At 33.9% G+C, this 21,900-nt stretch overlaps 1 protein-coding gene across 1 annotated transcript in view; it reads left to right on the top strand.

Moving 5' to 3' along the window:
• The first annotated feature begins 494 nt into the window (after positions 1-494).
• Positions 495-21,900, top strand: part of LOC114334834 (zinc transporter ZIP1) — a 100,028-nt gene continuing 78,622 nt past the window's right edge. The window contains exon 1 of the mRNA XM_050651856.1: positions 495-747. The gene's annotated coding sequence lies outside the window, so the exon portion shown is untranslated. The remainder of the gene's footprint in view (positions 748-21,900) is intronic.

The following is a 21,900-nucleotide window of genomic DNA, read 5'->3' as shown; positions in this document are numbered from 1 at the left end:
TCCTTTTCTGGGCTCTTATTTTTCTTTCGTTTCTTTATTATTTCTTTTATTTCTTTTTCATTAAACGGTCTTTCCTCTATTTCTTCTTGATCAGTATTTTCCTTCTTGGTCTTCTTTTTTTTTCATATTCTGTTGTGGGTATTTTATTTAGAAGCGCTTCGAAGTATCTCCTCCTATCTTTCCATCTGCTCAGTATTTCCTCGTCGCTTACTAAATTATTCCTGAATTATTCCTTACATTTTTGCTTTTATAGTGTACAGGTTTTCTTTGGTAACACTTTTCTCATCATTTACTCCTTGATATAAGTTTGATAAGATGTAAATAAGATATCTTAATTAGTATAGTCAGAGCTCAAAATTATTCTTAATTTTTTTAATTACATATTAGAATTAAATACGTTACAAAATGACAGTAAATAAAGACTTAAAATTTTTTGAAATATTTGATCAGGCTATAATTCCATTCACTAAACAGCCAACTATGGGCTAATCATGGGTGAACCACCCGTAGCCTTACCGCCCGGTGTTCACGTTCACAAAACACTCAGTTGTCAGTTGTTGTTTGCGGGCCGAAGACCAACGGTTGGCGGCGTATGTTGTTCAATTTCAAATATCAGAGCCAGTGCGATTTGAGTCTCGAGCGCGTTCTTTAGATAGAATAATGTTCCGAGATAAAATAAAGGGATAAAAAGTTTTTAATCAGTTATTTGTGAGACTGTAATGGACTAATTAAAATATACATTTTTGCGTAAGTATTTTTAATTTTTTTAATTAGCATAATAACTTGAAAATATTCTTAGTTAATTTTTTCAAAGGAGTTTACTACAAAAACAACATACAAACAATAATAAAAATAATATATTACCACTTCGAGCCAAGTAGGCTCATGGATTGGTTTACAATCTTCCTCCATTCATGTGTGTTCTTCGCTTCTTCTTTTCAATTGCTTACATTGAGATATTAAGGTGGTCATTAACTTCATGACTCGCATCTGGTCCTGAGCCTTCCTTTTCTCGATTTACCACCTATTAGAGCTCTTAGCAAGATTTGTGGCATTCTAATTTCAATTTCTGCTCTTTTTCCGCCAATATCCTTTGAAGTATTTTTCTTCTCCATACTGCTAACATTGGTCATTCAATTTTTGTCATCCTCCAGATGTCCAGGTATATGTAACTATTGATCTTATTACAGTTTTATTATGTTCTTAATAATTTAACGGTTTTGTATATATTTTTGCTTCTGAGTATTCTATTGTGTGCGTACATGTAACGGTTTCCTGACATTAGTCTGTTGTTTATTTCCTACCAGATACTTGGTTTACTATATAGTCCACAAGTATTCAAATTCCCGTACCTATTCTTGTTCAGGTTTATACATTTCTTCTTCATCCGTTGCTATCGTTAAATATTGTCCCTTTGCAAATTCTTTGCCCGTCCATTTCATATAATTTTTGTTTCTTTACTTTGTACACTGTGCTTATTCTCTGGCTACTTTTTCTAGTTGTTCCACTACCTTCCTTAATAATTAAGGCTTAATTTAATTATTTCTTGCTTCTGGGCTTCTGGACAGTTACTGGATCATCCGCGAATGCTAAACATTGATGTTCTTTATGATTTTATGTGACCTGATCTCTTACTATTAGCCTCTTTTATTCTTCTTCTTCTTCTTCTTAGCCTTCTATCGTCCACGTTTGGACATATATACCCTCCCTGTGTCTGTATATCGTGATACCCTCCCAACTCCTTCCATCGGTCTCTATACTGAGCAACATTTCCCATTTGTTCCGGGTTACTCTTTTAATATCATCAACCCACCTCATCTGTGGTCTTCCTCTCGGTCGTTTACTTTGGTAAGGTCTCCAATGTTGCGTATTGTTGCATTCCAACGTTGGTCTTTTTGTCTAGCAGTGTGACCTGCGAAGCTCCATTTAAGTTTGGCAACTTTTGTTGCTATGTCCTCGACTTTTGTTTTTGATCTTACCCAGTCGTTCCTCTTTTATCTGACAGTCGTATACCTAACATTGCTCTTTCCATTGCTCTTTCTATTGTGGCTAGTTTATTCATATTTGCCTTGGTTAGGGCCCAGGTTTGACATCCATATGTCATGATAGGAAGGATACACTGGTTGAACACTTTGCTCCTCAAGTATTGGGGTATTTTGCGGTTCTTAAGTATCCAACTAAGTTTTCCAAATCCTGCCCATGCTAGTCTTGCTCTTCTAGTAATTTCCGCACTTTGGTTCTCTTTGTCAAGTTTCAGGATTTCGCCTAGGTAGATATATTCCTGGACTTTTTCTATCTCACTGCCATTTATAGTTATACGTCTGGGGTCATCTGTGTTTGTCATTATTTTTGTTTTTCTCATGTTCATTTTCAGGCCGACGTATTGGGAGCGGCCTGCGAGTTCCTCCATCGTAATTTGCCTCATTTATTACAATTCCCAATACTAGGTACGTTAGATAACAATGATGACAACGGATCTCCTTGTAATACTCCTTTCACCATTCGAATTATTTTTGGTAAAATGTCCTTATTATTCTATGGAAAGCTTGCTTAAAATTTACAAAGAGTGCCATTATTGGTTTATTATATTCATGCCTTTCAGCTTGTATTTGAGTCATGACTGTCAATATCAACTATTGTTATTACAGTTACTGTGACATACCTAAAACCTTTTTATGGTAAATCTTATCAAATGCCTTTTCAAAGTCTACAAAACCTAAGTACATAACCTGATTTATGTTCATGCATTTCTGGGCTATTACATTCGACCTAAACAAAGCATCTATTGTGCCTATACAATTTCTACAGCCAAATTCTGTATCACTAAATTTCATATTCAAGAGTTTTAATAATTCTGCTGTATATATTATTTTCAAAAATGTTTTAAGTGTGTGACCTATTAGCTATTGTTCTGTGATCTGAGCAGGTTGTTGCAACTAGACTTTTTGAGAATAGTTACAAAGGTCGATTGCAGCCACTGTCTGAGGATTATGACAGTCTGATAGATTAAAGAGTTCAAGCCTTACATAATATCTCCATCAATGAGTTTTATGTTTGGAATGAACGTACTTGCTCAAAGATGTCGAGATATATCTGTAGACATATACTGTTGTTTTATTGACTTCCAAAAGGCATTTGATCGTGTTAAGCACTCTATATTGATCGAAGCTCTAAAAGACATTGGCTTGGACGGCAGAGATGTTCGAATAATTGCAAATTTATATTGGAATAAAACAACATCAGTTTTAGTAGATGGTGTGGAATCACAGGCTCTTAATATTAAAAGAGGAGTACGGCAGGGATGCCTCTTGTCACTCCTGCTTTTCAACGTTTACTGCGAAATAATTTTCGGAAAAGCACTTTCTGAAAAACAAGAAGGAATACTTGTGAACGGTGAGGTCATCAATAATTTGCGATATGCGGACGATACAGTATTCCTAGCTTCTAGTCAAGAAGATCTGCAAACACTACTTGATAGTGTCGTTGGGAGTTGTAGGGAGCAGGTCTGGATCTGAACATACGGAAAACCAAAATAGGTACTCGAAATAAGTAAACAACAGCATATAAAACCGTCTATATATCGCACACCTAGTTCAATAGTGCCACAAGTGCAAAACACAATATTCTCGAGAAATGAGCAAAACGTTCTGTAGTAAATGCGTTTTGCCCTGTAAATAATTTATTTTGAGAATGACTGGCTTCAAAATTACAATTTAGGTAGCAAATTATACACTTATTGGCTGGATCTTATTACAATTTATTAAAAATCAAGCGTTATTATTATTTTTAATCTTTATCTTCTATTATCTTCTATTTTCTTGCGTCTGCCACCCCTTTTTGTCCCTCGATTTTTTTCTCTTTTCCTGAATTTATTTATATTTAGGTCTTTTGCTTTGTGTTTTCGTCATTCATCCATAATATCAAAAATTTTTACTGCGATCCAAAGTTAATTCTTAGTCCCCCTATTCCTTCCAAGATTCTTCTTCTCAGTTGTTTCACGTTATACGCTTCCATTTTATCGTAGGCTGTTCTGCATCTTATTTTAGTATAAGTGTCTCATCTGCGTCATAAAGAGTCGTGGAAGAAGACGCATTTTCTGATTAAACAATTCTAGAGCCTCGTTTAACTGCACTTTTCCTGATCTCTTTAGAACAGCAGTGTCGAAAGTGCGAATTTCTATGATGGTCGCCGACCTTCTTAGAGGAAATGACACATGAAGAAGAATAAATCTCATCTGCGTGTCGTGGGTTACCTACTAATTTTTCTGCTTCCTATAGTGGTTCCTCCACTTAAGATAATACGAGAAGTACTTTCTTATTGTGAAACAACTGCATTAAGAGACACCTCTCTTACGGGGTTTGCTCTCCAAAAGTCTTTCTCCTTGTAGCACGTGTTGATGCTGGCCTTGCAGCAGCTACGTCGTGGTATATCTGGCCTTATGAATATACCAAAGAAAATATTCAATTCAAGGTTGGTTTGGTACAAGAACTATAATAACTGTAAACGAGTGAAAGTGTTTATAGCCAGTTACAAATATGCAAAATTACATGTCTGATAAAATATACAATTATTATTATAACAAAATTGGATGTTATTTTAGTAATTGTATCAATAACATATTAAAAATGTCATTGATCTGAATAGCAGTACCTGTAATAGTTGTAAAATAAATGAGTTCATTGGTCTCAATAGTAGCTGCATTTTTTGAATATTGTGTTCTTAATATGCTAAAAATGTTGTTAATCTTAATAGCAGTCAGATCATTGTAAATTAAATGAGATCTTTGATCCCAATGAAGGTTGTTACCAATTTGGATTATTATGTAGGGCAGTATAACTGTTGCTTTGACATAAATCAATCTAATTCAAGAGATTATTAAATAAATATATAAATACTGAACAACTCAAAGTAAAAGATTTTCTTAAACAAAAACAACACAGATATTTACAGTTTTTTGATCCACTGACAGAAGAATCTGTCCGTATTCAGACGTTGGCCGCCATCATGTTTACAAGTTCCTGAAACCTTTCTCTATCAACTGCTGCACGAAATAATTATTTTATATACTGTGGAACCTCACCATTGTCTAATACTACGCAACCATGAAAATTTCTTTCGACCAATCCATCTTTCTGTGTACTTTCCTTGTATTATAAGTAGTGTTGCCCAAAATCGGTCTTGGTCTTGCAGTCTTGGTCTTGTTCTTGCGTTTTAGCAAGACCAAGACCAAGACCGAGGCCGCCTTATTTTAGCAAGACCAAGACCAAGACTGGCCGTGCAAGACTTGAGCAAGAACAAGACCAAGCCTGCGAGACTCTTGCGTCTTGCAGTTTGAGTGTCGTTTTATGGAATAATACAGGGTGTAACAAAAATACAGGTCATAAATTTAATCACATATTTTGGGACCAAAAATAGTTCGATTGAATCTAACTTACCTTAGTACAAATGTGCACATAAAAAAGTTACAGCCCTTTGAAGTTACAAAATGAAAATCGATTTTTTCCAATATATCGAAAATTATTGGAGATTTTTTATTGAAAATGAACATGTGGCATTCTTAAGGCAGTAGTATCTTAAGAAAAAATTATAGTGAAATTTAGACACCCCATTAAAATTTTATGGGGATTTGGTTCCTTTAAACCCCCCCAAACTTTTGTGTACGTTTCAATTTGATTATAATTGTAGTACCATTAGTTAAGCACAATGCTTTAAAACTTCTTTGCCTCTTGGTACTTTTTCGAAAAGTCAGTATTTGTCGAAATATTTTGCATATTATTTGTCAAATCCACCACATATTTGTATATGGCTACATATATGTACATATATGTTATGTTCATCTGTGATATGGCTAAGTACGATTATGGAGACTTGATAATAATAGGAAAATTTATTTATGATTTACATATTTAGGTATATTTTAAACTTAAACCATATTAAAAAAGAAGTCACATCTCGATAAAATGTGCCTTACCGAAAAAATACACAGAAGCAAAAAAGTTTTAAAAACACTGTGTTTAACTAATGGTATCGCAGTAATAGTTTTATTGGAACGTACACAACCATTTGGGAGGTTTAAAGGAACAAAACCCCCATAAAATCTCTACGTAAACATATTAGAAAAGAAGCCGCAACTCGATAAAAACTGCCTTGTCGAAAAAATACTAAGAACCAAAAAAGTTTTAAAAATATTGAATTTAACTAATAGTATCACAATAATAATTTAATTGGAACGTACACAAAAGTTTGGGTGGGTTTAAGGGAATAAAACCCCCATAACATTTTTATGGGGTGCACAAATTTCACTATAATTTTTCTTTAAGATATTCCTGCCATAAAAATGCCACATGTCCATTTTCAATAAAAAATCTCTAATAATTTTCGATATATTGGAAAAAAAGATTTTCATTTTGTAACTTCAAAGGGCTGCAACTTTTTTTATATGCATATTTGTACTAAGGTAAGTTAGGTTCATTTGGAACTATTTTTGGTCCTAGAATAGGTGATTTAATTTATGACCTGTATTTTTGTTACACCCTGTATATTAGTTCGGGTATATGCTTAGACTATGAGATACAAAAAAATATGTAACAAAAATTTGGAAAAATGGATTTATCCGCATTATGAACAATACGATGAACATACATACCGAATTAAAAATATGAACACTTATTTATTAGATATGTACTCAGAGGTCATAATAAATTATTATACAATGTAAAAATAAAATATTTCATTCTTTCCTAATATCAGACGACGCCTTCGCTCCGAAATTAATTACAATTAAGCAATTGTCTAGATTTTGAGAATAGCAACCTTTCATAAAATAATCTTCTTGTGTTGTGTGTATAACAATATCGCATTGAAACTTTTAAAGAAGTATGTCGCCTATAAGGTGATGAAAATATAATACGAATACCATATTCACTGTTACGGACAACCACTCAATTGTTTTTCCTTATCCATATCGTAAAGACTAAACGTCCTACTTATAAACTGTTTGCAGGGTGTGCAATTAGATATTAGATCAATCGGCCAAAAAAAATTTTTTGCTGAAAAAGCACTAGATAAGATAATGCCTGGCTACCATGTACAGTCCATTCGCGCACGGTAAAATGCAAAACCTTCAAATTTCAAAAAAAGAGATATTTATTATTATATAAAAAGAGATATTGGCCGATGTGTGATTTTGCCATTGTTTTTTTATTGTCAATGAAGAACTTATGAGAGGATCGATGATCGGGCTGCATTAAAAACTAAAAAACAATGTTTTTTAAAATGAAATAAACAAATTACTTATCGACTGATTAATAAAGTTTAAACTTCAGTTTAGGCACTTCGAGATTTCGAAAATAATATATTTTTCCACCTACCTCTACCGAAACTCTACTTTTCCGGACCTGATTGTAGGGAGCAAAGTTGTACTTTTCCTCCCAAGGGAGGAAAAGTAAAAGTAACGTCAGTGTATGTCATTCATGAAATATAACTTATTGACGCCCTGTATAATATCTATTTTCTATTACGTAAGTATCTATACATTTTAACATTTATTTATAAAACACTCTGTATTTTGCAGAATGGTAAAAAACAGTAAATTGTTATTTTGATTTAACAATGTTTACATTAATAATTTGACTTATACTTGACAGTTGACAGTTATATTGTACCTACTTGTTAGATTTAGTTCTAATAAATTTTGTTGGTTAGTTACATAAAATAAATTAAGTAAAAATGAAAAAATGACTTGTTATTTGAGGAAGGTGGAAAAACAATATGTATAACATGGGAGTAAAGTGCCTTTTTCTCCCTTGAATGATTACTGCTCTCCGCTACGCGTCGGGCAGTAAACTTCATTCTCGGGAGGAAAAGTAGCACTTTCCTCCCTTGTTATACAAATAGCTATTACTTGTATTTTTGAGCCTTGAACATCGTCATTTTTCGATTTTTTTCAGTTTTAAATTGTTTATAGCTCGGAAATGAATAACTTTAGACAAAAACTACAAAAGACCTTTTTTGTTCCATATGATTCAAAGAACCTAAAATAAGTCTGCCAGGGCTGAAACAATTGATTTTTATAATTTGTTTAATTTTTTTTTTTTTTAATAAATATAGAAATAACTCAGAAATTACGGCATTTCGGTATAGGAAATATTACATGAAAATTAATTAGTAGTTATTATGGTTCAAAATGCAAAAATATACAGGGTGTTCTATTCGAAATACTAAAGTTCATTATATTTTCAAAAAAACGCAAGATCTGGTAACAATCTCCAATTACCACTATAATATCGGCCGCATTAGAAGACCTTTACCCACCAAATTCTATAAAAATCGTTAAAGTCGTTTCCGAGATATTTGAGGCGTTCCATACATAAAACTCACTCTGTATAAATGTTATATAATTAAACTGCGTGTATTACTTTGTATTAATTCTTGTTAAAAAAAGTCAATCTTAAAATTTTCAACTAATAGCAAACAAACATTTTCAACTAATAATAGTGTCAAAGCTATTGCGTACTGTGCTGTAATTTAATTTGTATTTTTTTTTTATTTTTTATTTGAATAAATGGCAAATTGTAGAACTCTTTTATTCCATTTCATTTCATATGCCTAATGTGAGAGTCCATCAATCCCTTTCTAGACAGATAATGTTCTTTAAAATACAGTCAAGTTTATGTCAATTGTTTGTTTTTTTGTGTTTTCACCATGTTTTAGAACATGTCAGGTTATTAAATGCAAACGTTTATTAAGAGACATACTGACTCCCGTAGGACATGGTAGATAGCCCAGTTAGTTAGAGTATAGGCAGGGATAGTTTAGATCGTGGGTTCAAACCCACCTAATGTGAGTTGTTTATTAATAAATAGCAATATGCTAGTGGGTAACTGCGAGACTTGCGAGACTTGCAAGACTCTTGCTGCAAGACCAAGACCAAGACTGGGAGTGCAATACCAAGACCAAGACCAGGTGTACTGGTGCAAGACCAAGACCAAGGCTGTCCAAGTCTCGTCTTGGTCATGCATTTGGGCAACACTAATTATAAGACGAAGTAAATGGTATTTAGGTCCGCTAATTATATGGTTCTACATCCCCAGAAGTACAAATTAGGAGAGGAGTTAGACAAGAATATGTACTGTCGCCCCTGCTGTTTAATCTTTACTTCACTCAAAAGAATTTAGTTCGTAATATTGATTAACAGTGATTATTGAATTGTATTTCGTTGTAACAAACAATTTAATTTTTTGTTCAATGTATTTGGTTATTGCCAAAATGATTGAATAATAATAATTGTGAAAATAACTAGACTACATTAATCAATAACACTCAATTTATTCAGACAATAAGTTAGTTTCGTATATTTAATAAATAATGGTAATTCTGGCAGCAAACCACTTTCTTCATTTCGTAGATGATAAGTAATTACCTTGGTTTATCGTGACAACGTACAAATTTCATTAAAACAATGTATAAATGTTGTTAATATAGAGTAGTATTTGATTATTCCATAGATGTAAACTGATTATTGTGACAACGAATGCATTAATCAATCTACTACTGCGTTTAATAAAAACAATCAATGCGTTCATGGTAACAATAAACGAAGTTGTTGAAACAATAATGTTTTGCTTGACCATTTGAAATGTAACGGATTTTCCTTATCGTTCTTTGTTAAACAATGCTGTTACCTCTGTCGAAATGCCGAATAATTTCATTTCGTTTCCAAGTGTAGTCCGTACTAGAAGGAAGTTTTCGTGTGTCTATTATCGTATTAATTTTTTTCGAATCCTGAGAAAACTAGTTAGTATTTTTGAAAAGTTTAAACGCAAAATAAAATATTACAGTATTATCGAGGGTCTGAAGTTCCTGAGAACTTCTATAATTATTATTTTAAAAAGTCACAGGGGTGAAAAAAGAAAATTTAGTATGATTTTTAGTTTCAAATATACCATTCAAAATAAACTGTTTGTTTATGCTAAGGGACTTTTAGCCCTCGGTAATAATGTGGTCTATTATTCTGCGTTTAAATTTTTCAAAAATACTTATTAGTTTTCTCAGGATTCTAAAAAAAATTAATGCGTTTAAAAAGAATTCGATCGAAATTTTGCACCTGCACTCTCCAAAAGGATTAAAGTGTTATACATTTTTGGAATCACTATTTCAAACGCTTTTAAATGAGCTGTCACATGATGTACTTTCCCATTAAAAAAAAAAACAAAGTTGTGGCTGTCACCTGAAGAGGGATCGCGTAAAGTTCGAAACATTGATGTTATAATATACTGTGATTATTTTAAAAATCGACCTGTTTGAGCGTTTTGCTTATGTGCTAAAAATAAATAAGTTAATAAGGGGGCAACACTTTTTCCAGCGAACTGTATAAGTGAAATCCTATGAGAAATCACACAGTGTAAAGTTCATTAGGTTTAGGACAAAAAAGGGGATTTGAAAAATTATTATTAATCAATTAATATCACACATTGAGCTAATGCATTCAGTAATTATCAATATAAAATACGTTCATAGTAGGAATGAACGAAACTGATTGTAAGGATGAATAGAATTGCTTGTAAGAATAACCGTATTTATTGTGGGAATGAACGGAATTAATTGTAAGAATAAACGGAAATAATTGTAGAAATAAACGAAATACGTTAGGAGAAATAACACTGTTATTGACACAACGAATAGTTTTCGTCGGTCAATTAACGACGTTGTTGTTTCAATGAATAGTGTTCGTTGGCTCAGTGAACAGTGTTCGCAATATTAATAAATGGATGTTTATCCATTCAATAAATGTAATACATTGGATCAACTAACGAAAATAATGAATTGAAGAACATTGCTTTGTTGTTCCAATAAAACCAAGAATTGGACAAATTTTAAGTATTGCTTGTGTTGTCTGAATTAACATTTTTATTAATATTACTTACCTTTTTCGTTGAGTGTTAAAGTTTATATTTAAAGAGGCACTGAAAGATTCCAAGGATGGAGTCAAAGTGAATGGCGTAAATAGCAACATAATCAGATACGCCTATGATACGGTGTTGATTGCGGATTCCGACTTGGGTATGCAACGACTCATCGACCTGTGATCAACTCGACCTGTGAGCAATTTGGTGTGAAAATAAACATTAAAAAATCCAAAGTGATGTCAATCCGAAAAAACAAAAACGTACCTCAACCTTGCAAAATAAATGGACACATTTCAGAACAGGTCAATAGATTTAAGTACCTGGGATTTTGGATCGATTGCAGCCTAAATCCTGATTTACAAATATAGCGATACGCTTTTATTACTATTTTTGCTAATTTTAATTTTTAATAACTTTTTCAAAATGAAATAATACGTTCCATTTTTAATTTCACATGCGTAGAATGGCCTGTTAGTTTTAAGAAACGAAATATATCAGTTCTCAGCTTTAAAAAAACCAGATGTTATACGCCCTTGTATGGGAAATTACCTTATCAGACCCTAGGCCCATAAATTAGTTTAAAAACCACAAACTAATGTTTTTAGTTCAGCGGAGTCGTTTTCACCAGTCTCGGTCGATTTCGCATCCCGGCAAGTGGTCTGACACTCTTACGAGATCTATAAGCAAAACACCTTTTTTACCAATAAATAAGTATATTATTGACAGTTGTTTGCGTTTTAATTAATATTTATTTTATATCATTAATTCCGTCAACACACACCAAACGGAACATTATGCAAATAAGATCGAGAATAGAACAGGCCAGAAAATCTTTCGAAAAAATTAATCAAACATGTTTTGTGATTCTCAAATAAAACTCGAAATTCGACTATGTTTATCAAAATGCTACGTCTGGTCGACTGTTCTCTAAGCAGTTGAGAAATGGACCCTTAAGACATCAACCATAAATAAATTGGAGACCTTTGAAATGTTGATCTACCGGAGATTCCTCAAAATTTCATGGACATCTCATATCTGAAACGAAGAAGTGCAGCATAGAATAGGTAAGGAAAGAGAACTTTCCTTTCCTTTTGTGAAGGGAAAGATTGAGGGAAAGAAAAGACTAGGAAGGAAAAGACTATCGTGGCTCAGAAACATCCGGCAATGGACAGGTTTGCAATTGTAGTAGCCAAACTCCACTGACGAAAGAGCACTTTAAGTTATAAATAGGGCAAATGGTTCTAATTTGTTTAATATTGTGGTTTTTAACGTCCATGTCTCACAACCATACAATAAGATAGACCATACATATCATTTCAGGACTTTCTTGCGAATATTCATCGACAGCTTTCTGCTACATAAAACTGGTTTCCAGGTCATAAAAGCCTTACATGATATTTCGATCCTGGTTAATATTCTAGAAGAACCAGTACGATGTACCAGAAGAAACTGATACTCGAGTGCAGAGTTGCAGGAAAAAGACCTAGGGGAAGGTCTCCAAACCGCTGGTTGGGTCAAACGAAAATACTGTTTAAGGACAAAGAAGACTGAAAGGGAATTGTAAAAAAATTATAAATATTTGATAGTGTCACCACCTTGTTATAGCTACAGTTATGTTGACTATGCTTTGCGAGTTGTGGATTGTACTATATTTATTTTCCCAGTATTCAGTACTGATTTTTGGTAAGTTTGACTTGGATTTGACCACAGTACTTCCTTTAGAATAGCATTTATTGTATACCTATTACAGTTTTTTATTCATTATTGACTACTTTCTCTGCTATCTAATTGTTAAAGCCGCTTTGTGCCCTAAATCTTTTTCCAGGCCATTGTATATAAGCCATCCGTGATATTGCTGCATTGAAATATTGAGTACATTGTTTAAATTAGAAATATTTATTTAATTATGAATCCTGATTAAGACACTGATTAAAAAATAAGTACAAAATATTTAGTACGTTCTAGATTCACGTGGTCTAGAAAACATAAATTCGATTACAAAATCTATATCTTAATTGATGTAAGGTCAACCGTTATTCAAAACCATTTTATCAATTAGTTTAGTAGCAGGAAATAACTTAATTGATAAACTCTAAATCTTGGTACGGGTACCTGCGAAATTTCTAAGAAATTATAACTATTTGGATAATATCTACATGCGTAAATAAATTTCTTTGATTGACCTTTCACGTTTTTTGGAAATGTAGAATTAATTTGAAAAAACAAACAACGTGTAAGCCTAATTTTGCGAAATTCTTCATTGCATTTTTATGCAATAATTCGTGAAACCAAAGAAAAATAGTTTTTCAACGAATTCAGGAAAATAGAAGTCTATATTTCTGGTCGGTTCCCTCTGATTGAGGATCGTGATTTTCTCCAATACTTCTAACAAATTTTCTTCATTAGTCTCTATCTTCAGCTGCTCTAAATCTGTGCGTACCATGTAACCAAATAACTGTAGAATTCGCTGCATACATCTCAAATTTATCAATTTTTGGCGTTCTTGTGCACGAATAATCCAAGTTTGCCTCTGTCCAGTATAGAAATATTGAGAAGAAAAATGCATTCACCATTCTGATCTCGATTTTTTGAGATAAATATGTCTTTTCAAGCTTTAGTAAGACGCATTTTTTGCCATACCTATGCATCTCCGAACTTCTGCTTCACAGTTGCCATCGTTGACTATACTAAATTCGAGATAGTTGATGCTGTCTACTGTCTGCTATACCACATGTGGAGACTAGCTGAATGGTGTTAAATCAGCCTATCACCATTATTGTTGTCTTGTTTTCAACTCAACTCTTCGCAAGAGGTCCAGCATTTTTTGTGAATTTGCTGCTATAACTGAAGTGTCATCAGCAAGTCTTAAATTAAAGATTTTTCTGTCATCCGTCGTTACTCTATGGACCCATTTTCCAAAAGCATGAATATCTTCACCATCTTCACCATAAATATTGAGTATGTCAGGTGAAAAAAGCATCCTTGTGTTCATAGACTCTCTACTCTGAATTGGCTTGAGTATTTGATCTAGTCATACTGTTGCCATATTGGATCTGCTACAGATTCTAAAAAGTGTCACCAGGTGTATAGCTGTATACTTAAGATCCCGTGGATTAACCGGGTCACAAATGAGAAGGTTCTCAGAAAAATGAAGTAGAACACAGTGGTAGGTAGATAGATAGTTTTAAAGAGGTGGCCTTTTGGCCTATTCCACTGCGACTTTTTCAGATCTATTGCGGTCCTCTAGTCCTAGATAACATTCTCTAGCCTGACCCTTTTTAAAAGGTCTAATAGCTTCCAGACTGAACCTTCCATGTAGCTATTTGCCGGTGTATGTTCTTCTCCTAATGCAAAGAACTGCACGTTTACCAGACTGTCACACTGACATAGAATGTGATCTGCTGTTTCTTCTTCCAGGTGGCAGAATCTGCACAGGTCATCATCTGACAATCCCATCATATCAAGGTCTATTCAGCTTATAGTTCCCTGTTAGCAGACCTACTATGGTTTTGACTGTTTTCCTGTCTTTGCTTATTAGGTCTGCCGTAAATTTTGGCAAATCTTCTGTATAGTCTTTGTTCTGGTGAATTCCATAACCATTCCAAGGATTTGTGAGCCACCCAGTTTCTTGTAGCCGTTCTGGTTACTGCCTTTGCAACACTGAATCGAGAGTTACTGATCACCATCAATCAAATCTTGAAAGTGTGATGGTACACGACAACCCTCACGGAATTTTCCTAATTTATTTGTTATAAGAATAAGGTCAATATTATAGTTGCAATTTGTATAATTTATTACGATAGTAGCAAAGTTCAAAGTATTCAACTCATTCGCAAGACTGCAAACACAGCACACGTCATTATTGAAATACGTATAGCATAACCATATATGGTAATACATATGGGCATTGTTTTTAATATAATAAGATATAAGTGGGAAGGTCGAGTACCTGAGACATTCATTATTGTATCAGTGTGTTCGCTGAACTCTGCTGGCGCGTGGTCAGGGGATATAGTTACCGAGATATGGGTCACCTTGACCTATCCTAACTATAATGTCGGTCGACGTAGTTGTAACTGTACCTTTAACCTTGTAAGAATAAAGATATGTAGAAAGTTTAAGTTTGTTTGTTCGGGAGTGTCTTCGTCCAGCAACCCCCAACATCACATGGCGACCCGTGCCTTAAGTTAAAGAATGGAGTTTTCTGGTTCGCATATAGATTGAGGTATGCAGCTCTACACGTAAGATGGGAAACAACCAGAATAAAGAAAAAGAGGAACAGATCTTCATAAACCAAGCAGGCAACAGCGGAGGTGTGACAGCTGAAACCGGCGAAAACGAGAAGCTATCAATCCCGGGAGTTTTGGGAATTGTATCGTTCAGCCTGGCCATAATCATCGTCGGATGGCTACTGTATCGACGATGGAAGAAGCAGCTTCGACGCCACATCCGACAGGAAGTATCTAAATCAATGGAGATGCTGAGGTTAGACGCCCAGAATCCAGGACCAAATGCATAGACACATGAACCCATATTCGTGAGTAATTTTTCTTTTTAATACAATACAGTTTAACTGCTTATGAAGTAAGTTTGATGACTATTTTTTTTATTTTCATATTGAAATTTTGATTTTTTTTTATTATATAATTACTCACTTACTTATTTACTGACACTTTAAATATTGACGGTTATCCAATATTATTGATCCTTTTATTTTACTTACATTTATGTTTTATTATATTATTTTATATGTTACATTTTGTTATATTTGATAAACTTAACGGCAATGATAAGCTTTACGAAGTAATTGAGACTTCGAGACACTAGGCCATATACTATTGAGTAACGTAGTCAGGCCAAGCCGAATTTATGTTCGAGGAAAGATTTCAACGTATTCTGGAAAATATAACTATATTAAATAGGAATCTCACAAAAGACACTATAGAACGAAGGAAAAATAAGCTAATCACAGATAAATGGGTGGAAAAACTCAGGACTATCACGGAACAGTTTAGGACGGTGCATAAAATATACAAAGGTGACAGCTGTAAGGCAGCAGAAGACAAATTCATTGCAGATATTATTGCAAAAATTGGAGAAAAGATCGGAAAAGTCCAAACAGAACTACGGAAAAGACAAGTTGAACATAACAACGACAAGATGGGAGAGAAATTCGAACTGAAAACAGCAGGGAACCTGATCCCTCACATAGGAAACACCGAAGAATCAATTAGAGCATTCATAGACGCAATTGAACTGTACGATGAATTTTTAGATGATGAAGGAAAACCGCAACTAACAAAGTACCTGTTGAAGGTGAAACTAACGCAAGCAGCAAAATTACGACTGAAGACCACTTACAACTCAAACGCGGCACTAATAACCGATATTAAAGAAAAGTTTCTAGTAAAACAATCTATCCCTGTTCTGTCAGCGGAGATCAACTCAGCGAAACAAGAGAATAGGTCAATAGAAAAATTTGGAAGAAGTTTAGAGGAGCTCATGGCTAAATTAACAATAGCACAAGCAGAGGGAAACAGAGATGCAGAAGAAGTGCTGGCCAAAGTAAACGAAAAAATTGCAATAAGCGTGTTTACTAACGGTTTAAAAAATGACAAGATAAAGACAATTTTGAAAGCCAAGAACTTTAGCACTTTAGCGGAAGCGATAACAAGCGCAAAGAACGAAGAATCGCTAACTCGAACGGAAACTGCAGGAATGTACCACATGAATAAAACATATAGAGGCGGAAGAAGAAATACAACAAACGGATACAAAAATAGTTTTGACAGGAGAAAAGAAGGTAACAAGACATATAATAATAGAAATACAAATGGAAACGAAGTAAGACAATATCATAACAGAGGTAGGTCTCAAAGAAACAGAGGAGCAGGACATGGTCATCGAGGGAGAAATAATAATTGGTCGCAAGGTAGAAACCCCAGCAACAGAAATTCACCAGGAGCATATTTCGCAACAGAGGAGCAGCCCCGCCAAGAGCAACCACACACAAGCACAATACAAGAAGTAGATTTTTTTCGTGGCCCATCAAATGGAGGCAGATAATTCCACAGCAAGTGGATTAAATTATATTAATGTTTATTACAGAGGAAAACGCAAAAAACTATTAATTGACACTGGCGCAACAGTCAGCGTTTTATTTGAAGAATGTTTAGATAAAAACTACACCGACATAAACAAAACCCGACGTATTAGCTTGCGAGGTGTTACCGGAAAAACTATATATACAAGGGGAACCTTATTGTGTGACCTTGAAATATTAGATAACTCAGAGAAGATAACGTTGACACAGGAATTTGCAGTTATGAAGAGTTTCACAAATAAAGTCGATGGGGTTATTGGTAGCGATTTTTTATACCAATATTTTGCTACAATAGATTACGAATCCTTAAAATTATCGTTACATGTAGAAGGAATGAGAAGAGATTTTAAAATGCTATCTATGGGAGAAATTTATACGATAATAATACCTAGGAGATGTGAAAAATTATTTTTTTTCGAGATCGGGACACACTACGGAGATTTTGTAACTATACCACAGGAGATAGCGGAAGGAATTTTCTCGGCAGGAACAGTCTCAAAACCAGTCGACGGAAAAATACCAATAAGGATATTAAATATCAATGATAGAGAAATAATTGTTAAGAATTTTAGACCGAAGGTCGAAAGATTAGACAAGTTCGACGTTTTCCACATGGGAGAATCAAAACAATCGGTGAGTCGTGCCGAAAGACTTTTGAATATAATAAACACAAAAAATTTATCGCTAGAGGAAAAAAGAGCAATAGAAAAAATATGTGTAAAATATTCCGATGTGTTTTTCTTAGAAAACGATCCATGCACAACGACGGACGTATACAAAGCAAAAATAAAATTGCAAAAAGGAGTATCACCTGCTTATACAAAACCGTATAGATTACCACACGGACAAAAAACGGAAATAAATAGACAAGTAGACAAAATGTTAAAAGACGGGATTATTGAAAATGCAATATCAGAATTCTCATCTCCACTACTTATAGTGCCAAAGAAAAACGATGAAAATGGAAACAAGAAATGGAGAGTTGTGATAGATTACAGACAACTAAACAACAAAATTGAGAATGACAGATTTCCATTACCATGCATAGAAGAAATCCTAGACGCTTTATCAGGAGCAACATATTTTTCACATTTAGATTTATACTAAGGAAAGTAAATCTGAAATTAAATCCAATTAAATGCGAGTTTATGAAAAAAGAACTATTATATTTAGGACACAAGATTTCGAATAAAGGTGTAGCACCAGATCCGGAAAAGATCACCGCATTGGAACAATATCCAATACCACAAAATGCAAAAGAAGCAAAAAGATTCGTAGCCTTTGCAAATTATTACAGAAAACATATCAATCATTTTGCAGAAATAGCCGCACCTCTAAATAGACTATCAAGGAAAAATGTAAAATTTGAGTGGACAACAGAATGCCAAAAAGCTTTTGAAAGCCTCAAGACGTCATTATCAAACCCCCCCGTAATGGAATTCCCAGATTTATCGGAGGAGAACACGTTTATTCTACGGACAGATGCATCTGGCATCGCACTAGGAGCAACTTTGTCAAACGGGAATGACAAACCGGTAGCATATGCCAGTAGAACACTTAATAAAGCGGAAATGAATTATCCTACGATAGAAAAAGAATTACTGGCAATAGTATGGAGCATTGCTAAATGGAGACATTACCTTCTACAGAAAGAATTTATTATTTTGACAGACCACCGACCATTGGTGTACCTATTTGGTATGACAAACCCTTCCAGCAGATTAACCAAATTTAGATTGAAGTTAGAAGAATACGACTTTACAATTAAATACGTGAAAGGAGCTGAAAATGTAACAGCTGACGCCTTATCACGAATAGAAGTTACATCAGAAGAACTAAAGCAACTAAATAAGGACTCAGAGAAAAGTATATTAGTGATGACGAGAGCACAAACGAAAAAGCAGGAGGAAATCACCGATTCGAAGAACGAATGGACTGATCAACCAGACGTAGTCGAATTGTTGAAATTCCCGAAAAGTGCGGTAGAGGTAAAACTGATAGACAAGGACGATTGCAAAACAATGAAGCTAGATTCGGCTGAAGAAAATACAAATAGTAGTATATTGTACAATGAAGAAGACGATATTATTTATCTGATTCGAGATTTTCGATCAACGTCTGCACTACGAGCGTCGTTGAGAAACTCGACATATCAAGAACCTCGATCAACGTCTGCGCTACGAGCATCGTTGAGAGCCTTGATTCAAATGTGCGCACAAAAGAATATAAAGGAACTAGTACTAGTAAAGAATAATAAGAATCAGCCAATTATTGAAGAGATAAGAAAGGATCCTAAAATATTTAAAGAAAGAGATATCAAAATATGTATAGTACAAGACAAACAGAATATAGCAGATGAAAAATTAAGAAGAATTATAATTAATGATTTTCACATGTTACCAACAGGAGGGCATGCCGGAATAAATAGAATGTACAAAAATATAAGGAAATATTATTTTTGGAATAGTTTACGAAAAGATATCGAGGAATTTGTGAAGAGATGCGACGATTGTCAAAGACATAAGCATTCTATCATAACCAAACAACCTCTAACTATCACATCGACTGCCACCTGCGCATTCGACACAATATTTATAGATCTAGTAGGACCATTTGAGATGGATGACAGTGGGAATAGATATATATTGACACTGCAATGTGAGCTAAGTAAATACATAGAAGGATATGTAATAAAGAACAAAGAAGCCGAAACAGTAGCCAAGGCATTGGTAGAAAATTTTATTCTGAGGTATGGAGTACCCAGAAAAATAGTCACAGACCAAGGCTCAGAGTTTATGGCAAGAACATTTAAGGAAACATGCTCATTATTGCAAATAGAGAAACTAAACTCAACAGCATATCACCACGAAACAATAGGAGCTTTAGAAAATACTCACAAACATTTAAATGCGTACCTTAGGATACAACTATCAAAATTCCCTACAAATTGGAGTACATGGGTGCAATATTTCTGTTTTTCGTATAACATTTCAGTACACTCAGCAACGGGTTATACTCCGTTCGAATTAGTGTTCGGAAAAATATGTAGACTGCCGACAAATGTTCAAAACGAAATAGAACCCCTGTATAATTTTGACGACTATCCCATGGAACTGAAATACAGACTACAAGTAGCCGCAAAGGAGGCCAGAGAAACACTAACACATACAAAACACAGCAAAAAAAAAATATATGATGCCAAAACGAGTAAAATAACTTATAAACCAGGAGATAAGGTATTAATAAAAAAGGAGCCAAACACAAAACTTAACTGTTTGTTTTCGGGTCCATATACCGTAATTAAAGATGAAACGCCTAACGTAATTATTGAGAAAAAGGGTAAACAAGTAGTCATACATAAGAATAACGTTAAGCTGTATAATATATAAAAAGAATAAGTACTGAAAAGTGTTATAGTGTAAAAGTGTAATAATAGTCCACCATAAGACTTTTACTAGTACTTAAGGTTCAGTGTAAATATTTATATATCTCATTTTTTTTCTTTTCTCATTTTCTTTAATATGTTTGTTTAATTTTCTTATAAAGGAGAGACGTCAGTCAGCATAAATAATATAAAATAGAGATGAAAGGAAATTGTTACTGAAATTCCCTTTCATCTTTTCCCCGCCCAGAGAGATGTGATGGTACACGACAACCCTCACGGAATTTTCCTAATTTATTTGTTATAAGAATAAGGTCAATATTATAGTTGCAATTTGTATAATTTATTACGATAGTAGCAAAGTTCAAAGTATTCAACTCATTCGCAAGACTGCAAACACAGCACACGTCATTATTGAAATACGTATAGCATAACCATATATGGTAATACATATGGGCATTGTTTTTAATATAATAAGATATAAGTGGGAAGGTCGAGTACCTGAGACATTCATTATTGTATCAGTGTGTTCGCTGAACTCTGCTGGCGCGTGGTCAGGGGATATAGTTACCGAGATATGGGTCACCTTGACCTATCCTAACTATAATGTCGGTCGACGTAGTTGTAACTGTACCTTTAACCTTGTAAGAATAAAGATATGTAGAAAGTTTAAGTTTGTTTGTTCGGGAGTGTCTTCGTCCAGCAACCCCCAACATCACAAAAGTTACAATGCGAGAATGAGAAATTAATCCAGATATGCTCTCTATAAGCCATCCTGTAAGGACAATTATAGAGCGAGGTTCAGGAACAAGGAGAATATTCTCCTGGTTAAAGAACTTGAGGAACGGATTCAACACAACATCTCTGTAGTTTTTCCACGCTACTGCAGATAATATAAATATTGCCATGATGATCGCCCACATTCGTCACGGATAGGCACTTCAAGAGAAGTCACGCATGTTAAAATCAAGTCTAGCCGATGCTGCACAATTCTGATATAAACTATTCTCTGTTGTTATCTTCTTGAATATTAATTTCGTTAATTTAAAACTTTGATGATCTCTGACATAACAGTGTCTGCACCAATACCCTTCAAAATAGAAATAATTTATAAGTATCATTAAAAGTTAACATGCCTATGCGATTATCTACTATGTGAAATAAATTATAATAATTATAATTCAATGGGATTAAGATAACATTATATCTGCTGGCTGATTCCATAAAAAAAAGTAATTAACGAAAATATTTAGGCATTTACTAATACACTAAAATTATTTTAACCCAATGTACTGTATACTATAATGTAAACGTTGATTGATAAAACTATAAGGAAAATGACTGGCCTTTTGGCTTTGCCAGTGTCATTAACATAAAGTACGTAAGAAATGAAAAATTAGTGCAAATTCTAAAGATAAAAAGCATAGAAAAAAGGGACCTTTTGTTACTGGAAAACCTTTACTGGAATCAAAGAGCACAACTTGTAATAGATAACGAACCCACTCCAG

This window comes from Diabrotica virgifera, chromosome 5, assembly GCF_917563875.1.
Source record: "Diabrotica virgifera virgifera chromosome 5, PGI_DIABVI_V3a".
Lineage (NCBI taxonomy): Eukaryota > Metazoa > Arthropoda > Insecta > Coleoptera > Chrysomelidae > Diabrotica > Diabrotica virgifera.
This window is presented reverse-complemented; position numbering and strand designations above follow the sequence as displayed.